This window comes from Dama dama, chromosome 1 (genome assembly GCF_033118175.1).
Source record: "Dama dama isolate Ldn47 chromosome 1, ASM3311817v1, whole genome shotgun sequence".
Lineage (NCBI taxonomy): Eukaryota > Metazoa > Chordata > Mammalia > Artiodactyla > Cervidae > Dama > Dama dama.
In genome coordinates this window covers 72,144,913-72,159,141 of record NC_083681.1, presented here as the reverse complement: position 1 = coordinate 72,159,141, position 14,229 = coordinate 72,144,913, and the positions used below count along the sequence as shown (strand labels likewise).

General features: G+C 43.9%; 1 protein-coding gene across 3 annotated transcripts in view; it reads right to left on the bottom strand.

The window, feature by feature from the left end:
• The window catches only part of ALKBH3 (alkB homolog 3, alpha-ketoglutarate dependent dioxygenase), a 39,468-nt gene extending 37,977 nt beyond the window's left edge, over positions 1–1,491 (bottom strand). The window contains exons 1-2 of one of the 3 annotated variants that reach the window (XM_061152253.1): positions 1,301–1,491; positions 687–784 (exon numbers count right to left, since the gene is read on the bottom strand). The gene's annotated coding sequence lies outside the window, so the exon portion shown is untranslated. Of the gene's footprint in view, positions 1–686 lie in introns of all 3 variants that reach the window. The other 2 variants (XM_061152246.1, XM_061152249.1) reach the window with 2 other exon arrangements.
• Between the last annotated feature and the right edge of the window lie 12,738 nt (positions 1,492–14,229).

Genomic DNA, 14,229 nt, shown 5'->3' with positions numbered 1-14,229 from the left:
AGATTTGATGTTGGATGGATACAGGTGTCTGTCATTGAAACAAGCATTGTAGGTGATGATGATAAACAGATACGTAAGGGCCACAGGGTTAAGTGGTTCACCCAGTGTCACTCAGGAAATCAACAGGTAATTAACGTTCAAATTTTACCACGTTCCAGTCTTCAGTTAAGTAAAAATTCCACACAATAATGACCAGTAATATTAATTTGACATTTTTGCCAATAAAAGTCTGCTGCTGCTAAGTCGCTTCAGTCGTATTCGACTCTGTGTGACCCCACAGACGGCAGCCCACCAGGCTCCGCAGTCTCTGGGATTCCGCAGGCAAGAATAAAAGTCTAGCCCACATCAAATACAGAGCATACACATTGGCAAAACAAAACAAAACCAAACAAAACGGAAAAGCTGGGGCACGTATGGACCTATAGTCCATTCTTTCATAGGTCCAAGACAACTTCACTCAAAAGTTCTCAAAGGTTAACAGGCTCCTTTTAATAGCTTGTTTAGCCTACAAATTCCCAGCCCCACTCCCAGACTTTCTGATTCAGTAGAACTAAGCTGGTCCTGGGAATCTGTATGTTTAACAAATTCCCCCAAGTGACAAGCATGTAAGTTTTCTTATTTAATAAGTGGAAAAGAACAGAGGCTGCCATCCGCCCACAGAGTTAACGGCAGAACCAAATACCTACTCTCCAGTCCCATATGATTTGTAGAGGAAGCTCTCGTATGATATTTTCTCTCAGTTGAGGCCTTAAAACCGTAACGCGACAACCAGCTATCATTCTTGCTGTGTTTACAGGGGAGCGATGTGCTGTTACGTGCGCTGCACGGCTGCTGAAAATAGACTCCAGAACCCTATCCCAGACTAAATCTGCGGAGTCCCGCAAACTATTAACTAACCCCTACCTCCTACGCCGAGATTCTTTACCCGAATTAAGCACGAGAACCCGGCTTCCAGGGCCAAGAGCGAGCGCTCCGGCGGCAGCGAAGGACTCGCTTTGAATCCAAACCTGACCCTTCCCAGCGGCGTGGCCTGAGGCAAACGCCTTCCCCTTTCCGAGTCAGTTTCCTCCTCTGTCAACAGAGGAGCCAATACCTCTCTCACGGTCCGAGTGAGAATTAAGCAATGCTCGAAGGTGAAAGAGCCTGGTCCTCTCAGTAAGGCTTAAGCAACTTTATTTTAGACCCCCCCCCCTTTTTTTCTTTTTTCCTGGGAGGCCCTGAATGAAGTCCCCGGGGGTCGCCGGGGAAGGGACCTCAGGACGGTCCCCACAACTCGCAAGGACAGGCCGGGAGGCCGCACCTGCCAGCGGAGCCGGGCGCGCAGGTTTTAAAGCCGCTCTTCCTAAAGCAAACCCCGCGCTGCCTCGGGCCCGCTCTGCCGCCGGCGGGCTGTGGGAGTCTCAGGACCCCGGCCCCGACTCCAGCACTTCCCAACCACAGGCCCACGGCGGCAGGCTCGTCCTCTCACGTCACGCGGCGGCGCCGCCGCCTCTTCCGGCGCCACAGCCCGGGTCTCCGGGCGGCTCGGCGGCCCTCGAGCCGAAAGGGCCGGGCCTCTGAAGGTGAAGATGGCGGCGCCGGGGCTCGAGGGGAGCACAAGAGATTAAGGGTGCGGCGGAGCCCCGTTAAGGGTGGGGATGAAGACGTTTCCTCGGCCGAAGTCCCACACCCCTGACCAAAGACGAGAGACATCCAAGCTCTCGCTTCTTTGGTCCGTGCGGGAAGAGCGACCGAGCCCCAGCGGAAGGGCAAAGGCGTTGGGGAACCAGGTCAGGATGCGCTGAGCAACAGGCCTTGACTTTTGTCCTGAGCTCCACTGAGCGTCTGAGATGCACCTCGTCTGTTTTCCCTGCAGCCGGTGCAGACTTCTATCCACGACGCCCTATTCGTCGTGGATCTGTAGTGCTAACAAAGTTTGCTTGACAGAAAAGATCTGAGTTTCAGGATATACACCCTTTTACTTGGTGTATAATCTAGGTCGGGTACCCTGCTTTTTTATGAAATGCGCATAGCTTTTCTGTCGGGAGGATTAAATGAGATAGTGTATTTACAGAATTTAGCACGATGCCTGGAACATAATAGAAACTTAATAAATGTTAAGTGTCTTCAATCTGTCTGAGTTCTTGAGAAACATCTTTAAGTGGCCGTGTTAAATCGTGTATCTTACAGTGTGAAAATAGCAGAAGTAGTGCTAAATTTACTACACCTTGTGCAAATTATACTGTGGAAGGATTTAAAATAAACTGTGTTATATAGTGCTTAACCTGCAGGAATAGTATACCCCATCAACAACCCTACATTGTTGCTACTGTCAAATCTAATTTCACAGCATCCTTTACTCTTTGTTATACTTTGTGACATTGAAGGGGAAAGGATTTATCCTTGAACTGAGAGGAGAGAAAAGTGGTAAGGCCAGACTATAATTTTTATCTTTTACCCCCTTCCCATAAACTAAGTCTCAGGTGGCTTAGTTTACCCATAAGAGACATGAGAGATGTGGGTTCAGACTCTGGGTCAGGAAGATCCCCTGGAGAAGGAAATGGCAAACCACTCCAGTTATCTTGCTTGGAGAATCACAGAGAGGAGCCTGGTATGCTATAGTCCATAGGGTCGGAAAGAATCAGACACAATTGAAGCGACTTAGCACTGTCAACAAACAACTTGTCAGTGTCTCCTGGCTCAAGAACCTTGTCTCTATCTTCCCAAGGATGCCATTTCTTTCTTTTCAATGATTATGGTTTTAGAATGGAAAGAAGTCCTGGACTGTCCTCCAAGTAAAAATTTCTTAAAAATCACTCCATGGTCTGCTTGCACCCAAAATAACCTTTAACAGATTTAATAGAATCACTTGTATTTTTACCAAGTGCCCAAGGTAATTCTGATGCACAGAATGTTTGAAAACCTTTGGGATGCATGTAGGGTGACAAATATGTTTCAGGTTTTCTGGGACTAAGATGTGCCCCTAGGATGCAGGACTTTAAGTGCTAAAGGTGGGCAAAGAGCCCTGGGCAAACAGATGGTAGGTCACCCTAGATAGATGTGAGTATATAGCTTTCAAAAGATGTTTTTGATGGCTGTTGGCATCCTGGGTTTCCTCATTTCTGTTTGCAGTATTTGTGTTTTTGTTTTCATGGGTGGTAGTGGAGACCATGGGAGAGACAATAAAGGTAGGGGTGCATTGCCAGTCACCAGTGTGTTGACTCTCAGCCCCAGTCCCATCCTTTTCTGCCTTGCTTGCAATACTGGAACGTTTCTCTCTTGCCATTTGGCCCGGTGTTAAGGTTCATCTTGGTAGCTCAGACCGTAAAGCGTCTGCCTGCAATGCGGGAGGCCCAGGTTCGATCCTTGGGTTGGGAAGATCCCCTGGAGAAGGAAATGGCAACCCACTCCAGTACTCTTGCCTGGAAAATCCCATGGATGGAGGAGACTTGTAGGCTACAGTCCATGGGGTCGCAAAGAGTCGGACACGACTGAGTGACTTCACTTCACTTCACTTAAGGTTCATCAGTAGAGGTTGCTGGAGGAACATTACAATGAGAAGGAGCTCTTTGCCCTGATTCCAGGGTGCTCCTCTTAGCTAGCTCTACAGTACATGGTAGCCTGATACGATTGGCACCTCTCTGCACTGAATTAGTTGAATTTATAGCCTTGTTAACAACTCTTTGAAGTCGACATGATCTTCAACTGGAATAAATGGGATCCCAAAACTTGAAATAGGGAACATCTGCTTGGACCCAGGTGAAATTGACCATGTTGAACTCCCAGGTCACCCTGAGCCTCCCTTGGCAATGGCAGCAGTTTGCCCTCCTATGTCTGAGGAGCCTGGTCATCCTCTGCTTAAAAGCCCTGTAAAACTCTCACCTGGAGCAGACGACGTGAAAAGGCCTGTGCTTCCTGATGGGTTGGGAGTGCTTCCGTATTTCTGCCTGCCTTTGTGTTCTGCCTGGATCTTGAGGTAGGTAGTGGCTATATATTAGAGTTTTCCTTTACCCCTTGTAAGTGAAAAAAGTGAAAGTGAAGTCACTCAGCTGTGTCCAACTATTTGCGACCCCATGGACTGTAACCTACCAGGCTCCTCCATCCATGGGATTTTCCAAGCAAGAGTACTGGAGTGGGTTGCCATCTCCTTCTCCAGAGGATCTTCCCAACCCAGGGATCAAACCCGGGTCTCCCGCATTGTAAGCAGACGCTTTACCATCTGAGCCAGCAGGAAAGGCTTACCCCTCGATAGGTAATACCCAATTTCCCTCTTCGAATCACTATATGACTGCTGTCTCCTCTTTGAGTCCTGACCGTTACGGTGTGCTTGTGATAGCAGGCATGGGAGCACTAGCTAGCAAGTGACTGGCTCCATGGTGGGCCTTCCACTGTAAGGGCAGGCCTTAAAACTGCCTCTGATTTGGTCATCCCTGACACTTTACTCTTGCACTACCCTTCTTGGGTCTCTTCACCTGAGACAACCCTTCTGAAGCCCCAGTAGGTTTTTCCAGAATCCATTGACTTGCCTGTACTCCAAAACCAGCATTTCTCACCATGTGGTTAGATGACCATCTGCTTTGGAGTCAGTAGGGGATGCTTATAAATATGAAGATCCCAGGTGCCCCACAATAAGATCCACAGTTCATGGGTCTGGGGCAGGGCCCAACAATTTGCACTTTTAACAGTGCCTTGTCTCATTTTGTAAGAAGTTTCAAAAGTTCTCTTTACCCTTTGCTGCTGCCAGCTCTCTTCAAGTGATTAGTTTTCTGCCCAACATTTATCTTAGCCCCAGGATGGAAAAACTGATAGGTACTTTAAACACTGGTAGCTCTTAGAAATCATTCTGGGTAATCTGCACACCACAGCTTATTTTCAGTTGCTGATTGTTACCGCAGACTCTTGCCAAACATTTAGTCTTGTGCTGCCTGTAGAGTACCTGCTGCTGAATTCTGTGAAAATCCAGTCCAAGGCAAATGATGGCCAACACGCTAATAGCTCTCAGTGAAGTTGTCATAAAGATATTCCCGGCTCCTGTCTCAGCTGCCAGAGGCTCAGCATTTCCCGGCTGGAGGCCGGAGGATGTGTGCATGGAGGTTTTCAAGTCTCTGCCAACTTTACACCATGATAAGGGAGAGAGGATGTTTCCTCAAACTCCAGACAGGAACTCCTCCTGTTCAGTGCCCAGCATGACTGCAGATACCGCCAATGTAAGTGATTCGTTGCTATTGTTTAGTCGCTAAGTTGTGTCTGACTCTTGCGACCCCATGGACTGTAGCCTGCCAGGCTCCTCTGTCCATGGCATTTTCCCAGGCAAGAATGGGTTGCCATTCCCTTCTCCAGGGGCTCTTCCCAACCCAGGGATCGACCCCAGGTCTTCTGCATTGCAGGAGGATTCTTTACCGTCTGAGCCAGCAGGGAAGACCAAGAATACTGGAGTGGTAGTCTATTCCACCTCCAGGTGATCTTCTGACCCAGGAAGCAAACCAGGGTCTGTGTTGCAGGTGGATTATTTTCCAGCTGAGCTACCAGGGAAGCCCCTCCTTGTTACTAAGTAGGACCAAATAATATTATTTGTTAACATTTCTTGAGAGGTTCTTTTTTTTATTAACACATTTATTTTTATTGTAACAAAGCGACTTACACACTTTTCAAACTGAAAACTGAGCTACATCTTTCTAAAGAAACAAAAAGGAAAAATTTAAAACAGGAACAAAATTACAATAGGGAATGTCAATTGCAAATAAGATACTACAATTTCTGCTGATTCTCCCATTGAGTGGCAGGGCTCAAGGCATCATTATGAGAGAATTCTATTTTAAAAGTGTCATCTTAAACTGCAAAGATGTCCATTAACCGTCACAATTAAATATGCCAAAGGAGAAGCCATGTCATCAAAAGTGCCCACTTGACCCACCCAAGCATCTTGAGAGCATCTTCCAGGTCAAGGGCTGCTCCAATTATTTTCATGCTGACACCAGTATACTTCACAGAACAGTCTTATGATGTAGGTAATACATACGGCAGAAAACGAAGAAAAACTAAAGAGCCTCTTGATGAAAGTGAAAGAGGACAATGAGAAAGTTGGCTTAAAGCTCAACATTCAGAAAACTAAGATCATGGCATGTGATCCCATCACTTCATGGCAAATAGATGGGGGAAAAGTGGCTGAGTTTATTTTTTGGGGATCCAAAATCACTGCAGATGGTGACTGCAGGCATGAAATTAAAAGACGCTTACTCCTTGGAAGAAAAGTTATGACCAACCTAGACTGCATGTTAAAAAGCAGAGACATTACTTTGCCAACAAAGGTCCGTCTAGTCAAGGATGTGGTTTTTCCAGTGGTCATGTATGGATATGAGAGCTGGACTATAAAGAAAGCTGAGCACCGAAGAATTGATGCTTTTGAACTGTGGTGTTGGAGAAGACTCTTGAGAGTCCCTTGGACTGCAAGGAGATCCAACCAGTCAATCCTAAAGGAAATTAGTCCTGAATATTCATCGGAAGGCAGAGAAGGCAATGGCAACCCACTCCAGTGTTCTTGCCTGGAGAATCCCAGGGGTGGTGGAGCCTGGTGGGCTACCATCTATGGGGTCACACAGAGTCAGACACGACTGAAGCCACTTAGCAGCAGCGGCAGTAGCATTCATTGGAAGGACTGATGCTGAAGCTGAAACTCCAATACTTCGGCCACCTGATTCGAAGAACTGACTCATTGGAAAAGACCCTGATGCTAGGAAAGATTGAGGGCAGGAGGAGATGGGGACGACAGAGGATGAGATGGTTGGATGGCATCACCAACTCAATGGACATGGGTTTGGGTAGACTCTGGGAGTTGGTGATGGACAGGGAGGCCTGGCCTGCTGCAGTCCGTGGGGTTGCAAAGAGTCAGACACAACTGAACTGAACTGAATATATATATTACCATATTTATTACATAATATAATACCAAATATTACCAAATAGTCCCATTTTCAAAGGATAAAACCAAATCATCCTGCTTCATGATGCCACCATGCTACTTCTGTACAAATGCATGGTAGAATGAAAGCCAAATAGAAAAGGCAGGACTGTTCCCAAATCATACAAGGAGCCATTTCCCAGGGCCTTGTAGCTGGTTTCTTTCACTGATTATACAACTGAAGGATTGGTAGCAATATTTTCCAGCAGACCCTGGGTTATGGGTCATTCTTAATGGCTTTATCTAGATGGCTTAGCAGATTCCTCTTTAGAGTTACCTAGTCTTCAGAACTGTGTGAACTGTATTATTTCAAGTGTATGAACTATGTCTCAGCCTCGCTATTTCCTTGGTGAGTAACTTCAGAAAGGTTACTTAAGCCCTCCCAACCTTAGTTTCCTCATCTGTTGGACTGTGTGAAGATTTGTTCATACGTTCACTAATATACTCATTTAATCCACTAATAATGAGTGTTGACTGTAGCCAGCACCATGCTAGATGTGATCAAGACAGACCTGATTCCTCCCCTCATGGAGGTTATAGTCTAGCAGGGGAAGTAGACATTTAAAAAATAGATATTACAGTTGTTGTATTTTATATGAGACATGGGGGACCTAACCTAGTCAGTAGTGTCTGCATCGTATGCTGAGTCCCAAGTTGATTGGGAGTTCTGATTTGGATCTGATTCAGCAGGTAGGTCAGCAATTGGTGCTTGGCTGGTCCAGATTAGTCCTGGCTCCATGTGGTCTCTCATCCTTGAACAAGCTCACTAGGCATGATCTAATGGTGGGGTCAGGGGAGGTGTATGTAAACACACACAAGACCTCTCCGGGCCCAGGCTTGGAAGTGGCACAGAACCACTTCTTCATTTCTTGGCTAAAGCAAGTTAGCCCAGGTTCAAAGAGTGGGGAAATAGACTTTACCTCTTGACTGGAGTTGTAAAGTCACATCCCAAAGGGTATGGAAAATGGGAGGAATAGAGTGTTGAAGCATTTTTGCAATCATTCTACCACACTCCATGATGGGAAATATTGGAGAAACAGAAAGTTGCTACAGGAATAGAGAGTGAAGGAAGCAGGTTTTTGAGATGAGGTAGTGGCTCCAATGGTAAAGAATCTACCTGCAATGCAGGAGACCTGGGTTCGATCCCTGGGTTGGGAAGATCCCCTGGAGGAGGGCATGGCAACCCACTTCAGTATTCTTGCCTGGAGAATCCCCATGGACAGAGGAGCCTGGTGGGCTACAGTCCTTGGGGGTCACAAAGAGTTGGACACGACTGAGCAATTAAGCGCAGCACAGAAAGGCGTCAGCTTGTGCAGGCCTTGAGAGGCATAATAAACTCTGAACAATAGTTTACATATGGTATGAAGTATATGATAAACATTAAATGTTCAAGGGCCCTTCCTCCCTCACTTCCCATCTCATAGAAAACTTTGAAATGGTTGTCAAGTCCACATGTTTTAAGAAGGTGAAAGATTTATACAGTCTAAAGAGAAACCAGAATATTGGCCCTTTTGTTTTTAGGTGTGTCTTAAAGCAGGGATTGTTTTCTTTCAAGTGATTAGGATTCTGGTCAGAAAATAGTCAATAAAAGCTTATTACTGAATAAATTAAAAGTACCTGAAATTATTAAGTTAATGATTGGTGGACTAAGTCCCTTAATGCCTTAGAAATAAATTATCCTCTTTGTAGAAGCAAATCCATTGTAGAGAAGCACAAAAATTAAATTGATCTGCCTAGGTCTTTTGCCTGGAAAGAACCAGAGATGACATAGCTTTAAATAGAGTATTCATCCGAGGTTCCACTTATAACTTTCCCATAGGTTGTGTAGTGCTTGTCAGTCATAATTGGTTTGTCCAACTGTCAAATGCAGCCAACATCTGCACCAGGGTGGATGCATGAATGAAAAAAACACAGTAAGCCATCAGCATGGGGTGTGTTAAAAGTGGCCTCATATTTTTCATCCTTCTAGTACCACTTGCTGGGCAGAAACTACATTTATAAGGTATGAGTCTGCAAGGATTCTTCCAGTTCTTGCCCCATTGTCCTCTCAGGGGCAGAGCAGTGGCTCCGGGGAGGTGAGCTAGTCAGTAGAACATTAGGTAGGAGAATCTAGCTCCATGTGGTGAAAGTACATAGAGATTCTGTTTTTAGAAATTAGGTTGGAGATCCTGAGGGATATCTGCTATAAAACACTAATAAAAGATAAAATGGTTTTCAATAAATGAATTAGCTTGTGCAAAAAAAAAAAAAGATTTCTTCTGAGAACAAGGTGGAGAAGGCAATGGCACCCCATTCCAGTATTCTCGCCTGGAAAATCCCATGGACAGAGGAGCCTGGTAGGCTGCAGTCCATGGGGTCGCTAAGAGTTGGACGCGACTGAGCGACTTCACTTTCACTTTTCACTTTCATGCATTGGAGAAGGAAATGGCAACCCACTCCAGTGTTCTTGCCTGAAGAATCCCAGGGACGGGGGAGCCTGGTGGGCTGCCGTCTATGGGGTCACACAGAGTCGGACATGACTGAAGTGACTTAGCAGCAGCAGCAGCTGAGACCAGGAATAATGTGGGAATCTGAGTCCAGGGAGATGAGTAAGCTGGGACATACACACTCCTGGGTGGCGCACTGCTTGGATATTTCTGGGGGAGGGGGCAGATGGGTTGGGACAGGATGGAGCCCAAGTGCAGGAGGAGAGTTGCAGCTGAGACCCGAGTAAAGCTGGGACCCAGGAAGGAGTCGATACCAGAAAGGGGTACAGAAATGTCACAAAGGCCAACAGCAAGAAAACTTTTTTGTCTTGGCATTAACTAAGGGTAGGAAGAACTCTTCCCTGAGAACTCATGGCCACTAGCCTAATTTTCCATGGGTTTAACTGGCAACCCACTCCAGGACTCTTGTCTGGAAAATCCCATCCATGGGACAGAGGAGCCTGGTAGGCTACAGTCCAGAGGGTCGCAAAGAGTTGGACACGACTGAGTGACTTCACTTTCTTTTCTTTCTGTAAGGACGAATTAGTACCATTTGTACAATTTCCCTGTCCCCTCCCCGACACCCAAGAACAACAGAAACCCAACAGCTGCAAACCTGAGAATTTTAATATAAGGCAGGTGAAAATTGGTAACGCCCCCATACCTGATGAAAACAAACACAAATCCTGCCGGGAAAATTTACACTCAATAAGATTCTGAATAATTTCAATATTGGTCTAATGAAAAACTCACACGAATCATGAAAAATAGGGGGAAATGAAGTATGATTAGCAAAAGTCAGCAGAAACAACAGAAACATCTACAAAAAAAACTGAATTATTGGAACCATAAGAAACACAACATAATGGTGTTTAATATGTTGAAATAAATAAAACAATTAAAGATATAAGTATAGTTGAAACCATCAAAAATTCAAAGCTTTTCTATTTTTTTTAAAAAAGAACCAAATGTAACCATTAAAATTAAAAACTCAGTGAAGTCCCTATTTTTCAGTGAGACATGGTAGCAGCAAGCAGTCACTATTACAGCAGGAAAAACAATCATAAATAATTTTCCTTTGAAGACACTGGAGATATTTGGATGCAATGAGGACTAACTAGCTTAACTAAACTTCTAAAGAGCGAGCCCTCACTAGGTGAGCTGGCTATGTTCTTCCCCTGGGACATTTTCCAAGCATGACAACTGTTGACTGGAGTTGCCGAAGACAGTGGCGTCTCTACAAGCGGAAAGACTCCAACAGACCTTTTGACAGTCACTGGGATGGCATGATGGACTGGATCTAGAAGCACTCTCAGATGCATGACCAGTCCCCCCCACGAGGCATCTGCTGAGTACATGGTTGCACAGAAGGGTAGAGGTCTGCAATGAAAAGAGGTGGAACCTCTCATGGTCTTACTTCCCTTGAAAAGCTAAATCTTCAGAAAGATAAGCCCACAAGAAACATACGACCGGTTTCATTCTGCTGACATGTCAAACGACAGGGGCACTGAATACAACGAAAGTGGCAACCTAACCCTGGCTCAGCTCAGGACTTATCTGGGTTGAAGTGATCGGTCTCCATCCTATCTACCAGGGAGGTGGCAAAGCCTGCCTAAAAAAAGATAGCATTGACTTCAGTCTTGATTCTTTTACATAGGATCTCCAGCATGTAGTATTTAAAAATTGTGGGACATGTGAGGAGGCAGAAAAACGTGACCGCTCCTCAAAAGAAAAAAATAAGTAGATCCACAGATGATCCAGATGTATGAGTAAGCAGACAAGGACTTTAAAACAATTAGAATATTTATAAAAATAGAGGAAGTGGGCAAAACATGAAAAAGGGAGTATTCAAATAGATGACTAGAAATTACATTAAAGAATCAAATGAACATTCCAGAGGTGAAATGTATTAATACCTGATATTACATGGATTTAACAGCAGAAAGTACCTTCAATATGGTAGGATTAGTGAACTTAAAAAGATAGCTGACAGAAAAGAAGCTAAGCAGAAGTAACCTGAACACTCTTTTACTATATAATCCAGTAATCATGCACCATGGTATTTACCCGAAATGAGTTGAAAACTTTTGTCTACATAAAACCCTGCACACAAATGGTTAGAGCAGATTTATTCATAACTGTCCAAACCAGAAGCAACCAATATGCCCTTCAATAGGTGAATGGATAAGCAAACTGTGTGCATCTGTACAATGGGATATTATTCAGCAATAAAAAGAATAGAGCTATTAAGCCTTGAAAAGTCATGGAGGAAACTTTAAATGCATATGAAGTGGAAAAAAAAAAACAGTCTGAAAAGTCTATGTACTATAGTGATTCCAACTATAGAATTTTGGAAAAGGCAAAACTATAGAGACAACAAAAAGATCACGGATGCAGGGGTCTGGAGGTGGAGGAAAACAGAGGGATAAATAAGAGGAGCATGGGGTTTTTAGGGCAGTGAAACTGTTTTTTATGATACTGTAGTGACGGTCACATCACATACATTTGTTAAAAGGTCCAGGAAACCCTAATGTGAATTGTGGACTTTAGTTGATAATCAAATGTAACAATACTGGTTCATCAGTTGTGAAAAACGAACCACACTGATGCAGGATGTTAATAAGAGGGTATATATATACATATATGTATAATACATATAATTTGGGCTGTACTGGGTAGCACGTGGGATCTTAATTCCCAGACCAGGGATTGAACCCACACTCCCTGCTGTGAAAGTGTTGAGTCCTAGCTACTGGGCCACCAGGGAAATCCCTCCAGATAACTTTAAATTGTATTGTGTATGCACTGAAAATGTTCAGGAGTAAAGACAAGGAAAATAAAGAATGTAAAACTTCCAAACTAGTACAGGAGGAAAAACAAAGTAAAAGAAAAAAAAATTTAGCCAATCAAAAAGCGAGGAAAAAAAGAGCATAAAAGAAACAAAGAGAACAAAATAACATTATAGAAAGAAGCCTTCATGTTTTAAGAATCATAAGTTATACATGAAATAAACTTGTCTATAAAAAGCAGAGACTACCAAATTAAAAAACAACTATCCGCCCGCCCGACCCAGGTTTATTTTGCTTATGAAACATAAATACATAGAAAGATAGAGGTACCTAATTTGATATCACAGAAAAGAGATTTTAAGGCAAAAGCACTAGCAATAAGGATGTCAGTACATGACAAAAAAAAGTTCAACTCACCAGAAAGTCAAGATTCTAAAATTTATTCATCTAAAAAGATAGCCTCAAAATGTATAAAATAAAAATGGATAAAACAGGGGAATTTGAGAAATTCATTACAGTGAGAGAATTCAAAACACTTCTCTCAATTACTGACAGATCAGGCAGATAAAAGTTAGTAAAGAGATGGCAGATTTGAATACAATTAACAAACAACATAAAGGACATATATTGAAAAATAACAATTAGAAAATAGACATTCTTCTTAAGCACACTTGGCACATTTAAAGCATTGGCTATACCTAGACATAAGTCTCAAAAACTTCTGAGACTAGGTAATAACTTTACATTTGTTAGGGATTAAGTTTCCTATGGTCGCTGTAACAAACTCAGTGGCTTAAATTAAGACTATCCTCTCACAGTTCAGGAGGCCAGAAGTCCAAATTCAGTTACTAATACAAAGACTGGGCCCTGCATCTTCCAGAACTTCTAGGGGAGAATCCATTCCCGGCTCATAACATTTGATGGCTGATGGCATTCCTTGGCTTGTGGCTGCATCATTCCAACCTCTGTGTTTGTGGTCACATTGCTTTCCCTTCTGCTGGTTGTGTGTGTGCTCAGTTGTGTCCAACTCTGTGACCCCATGGATTGCAGCCTGCCAGGCTCGTCTGTCCATGGAATTTTCCAGGCAAGAATACTAGAGTGGGTTGCCATCTCCTACTTCAGTAATCTTTCTCTGCTTCTCTCTTATTAAGAACATTGTGATTCCATTTAGGGTCCATCTGGATATCCTAAGAAAATCTCATCTCAAGATCCCTAACTTAATCATACCTGCCCCTTTTCCATATAAGGCAACACAGATACAGGGATTAAAACCTGATATCTTTGGGTACCACTTTTTATCATACACTTGCTCCTTGGAAGACAAACCTAGACAGCATATTAAAAAGCAGAGACATCACTTTGCCCACAAAGGTCTATGTAATCAAAAAGTGCTACTTGCTCAGTCCTGCCTGACTACAGATGTGAGAGCTGGACCACAAAGAAGGCTGAGTGCCGAAGAATTGATGCTTTTGAATTGTGCTGCAGAAGACTCTTGAGAGTCCCTTGGACAGCAAGGAGATCAAACCAGTCAACCCTAAAGGAAATCAACTCTGAATATTCATTGGAAGGACTGATGCTGAAGCTGAAGCTCTAATATTTCCCAGCCACCTGGTGGGAAGAGCTGACTCACTAGAAAAAGACCCTGATGCTGGGAAGGACTGAAGGCAAAAGGAGAAGGGGGCAGCAGAGGATGAGATGGTTAGAGAGTATCACCAGCTCAATGGACATGATTTGAGCAAATTCCGGGAGTAGTGGAAGACAGAGGAGGCTGGCGTGCTGCAGTCCATGGGGTCACAATGAGTTGGATATGCCTTAACATGTGTGTGTGTGTGTGTGTGTGTGTGTGTGTGTGTATACCTTATGCTAGGCTGGATTCTAAGCACTTTAAAATATTAAGTTGTGCTCAAAACAATCTATGAGATAGGTGCTATCATTATTCCCATTTCTCAGAACACAAAACTGAAGTGGAGAAAGGTTAAAACTATGTCATATTCACATGGTCTTTGATTAGAGTGCAATTATTTAGAAATCAACAACA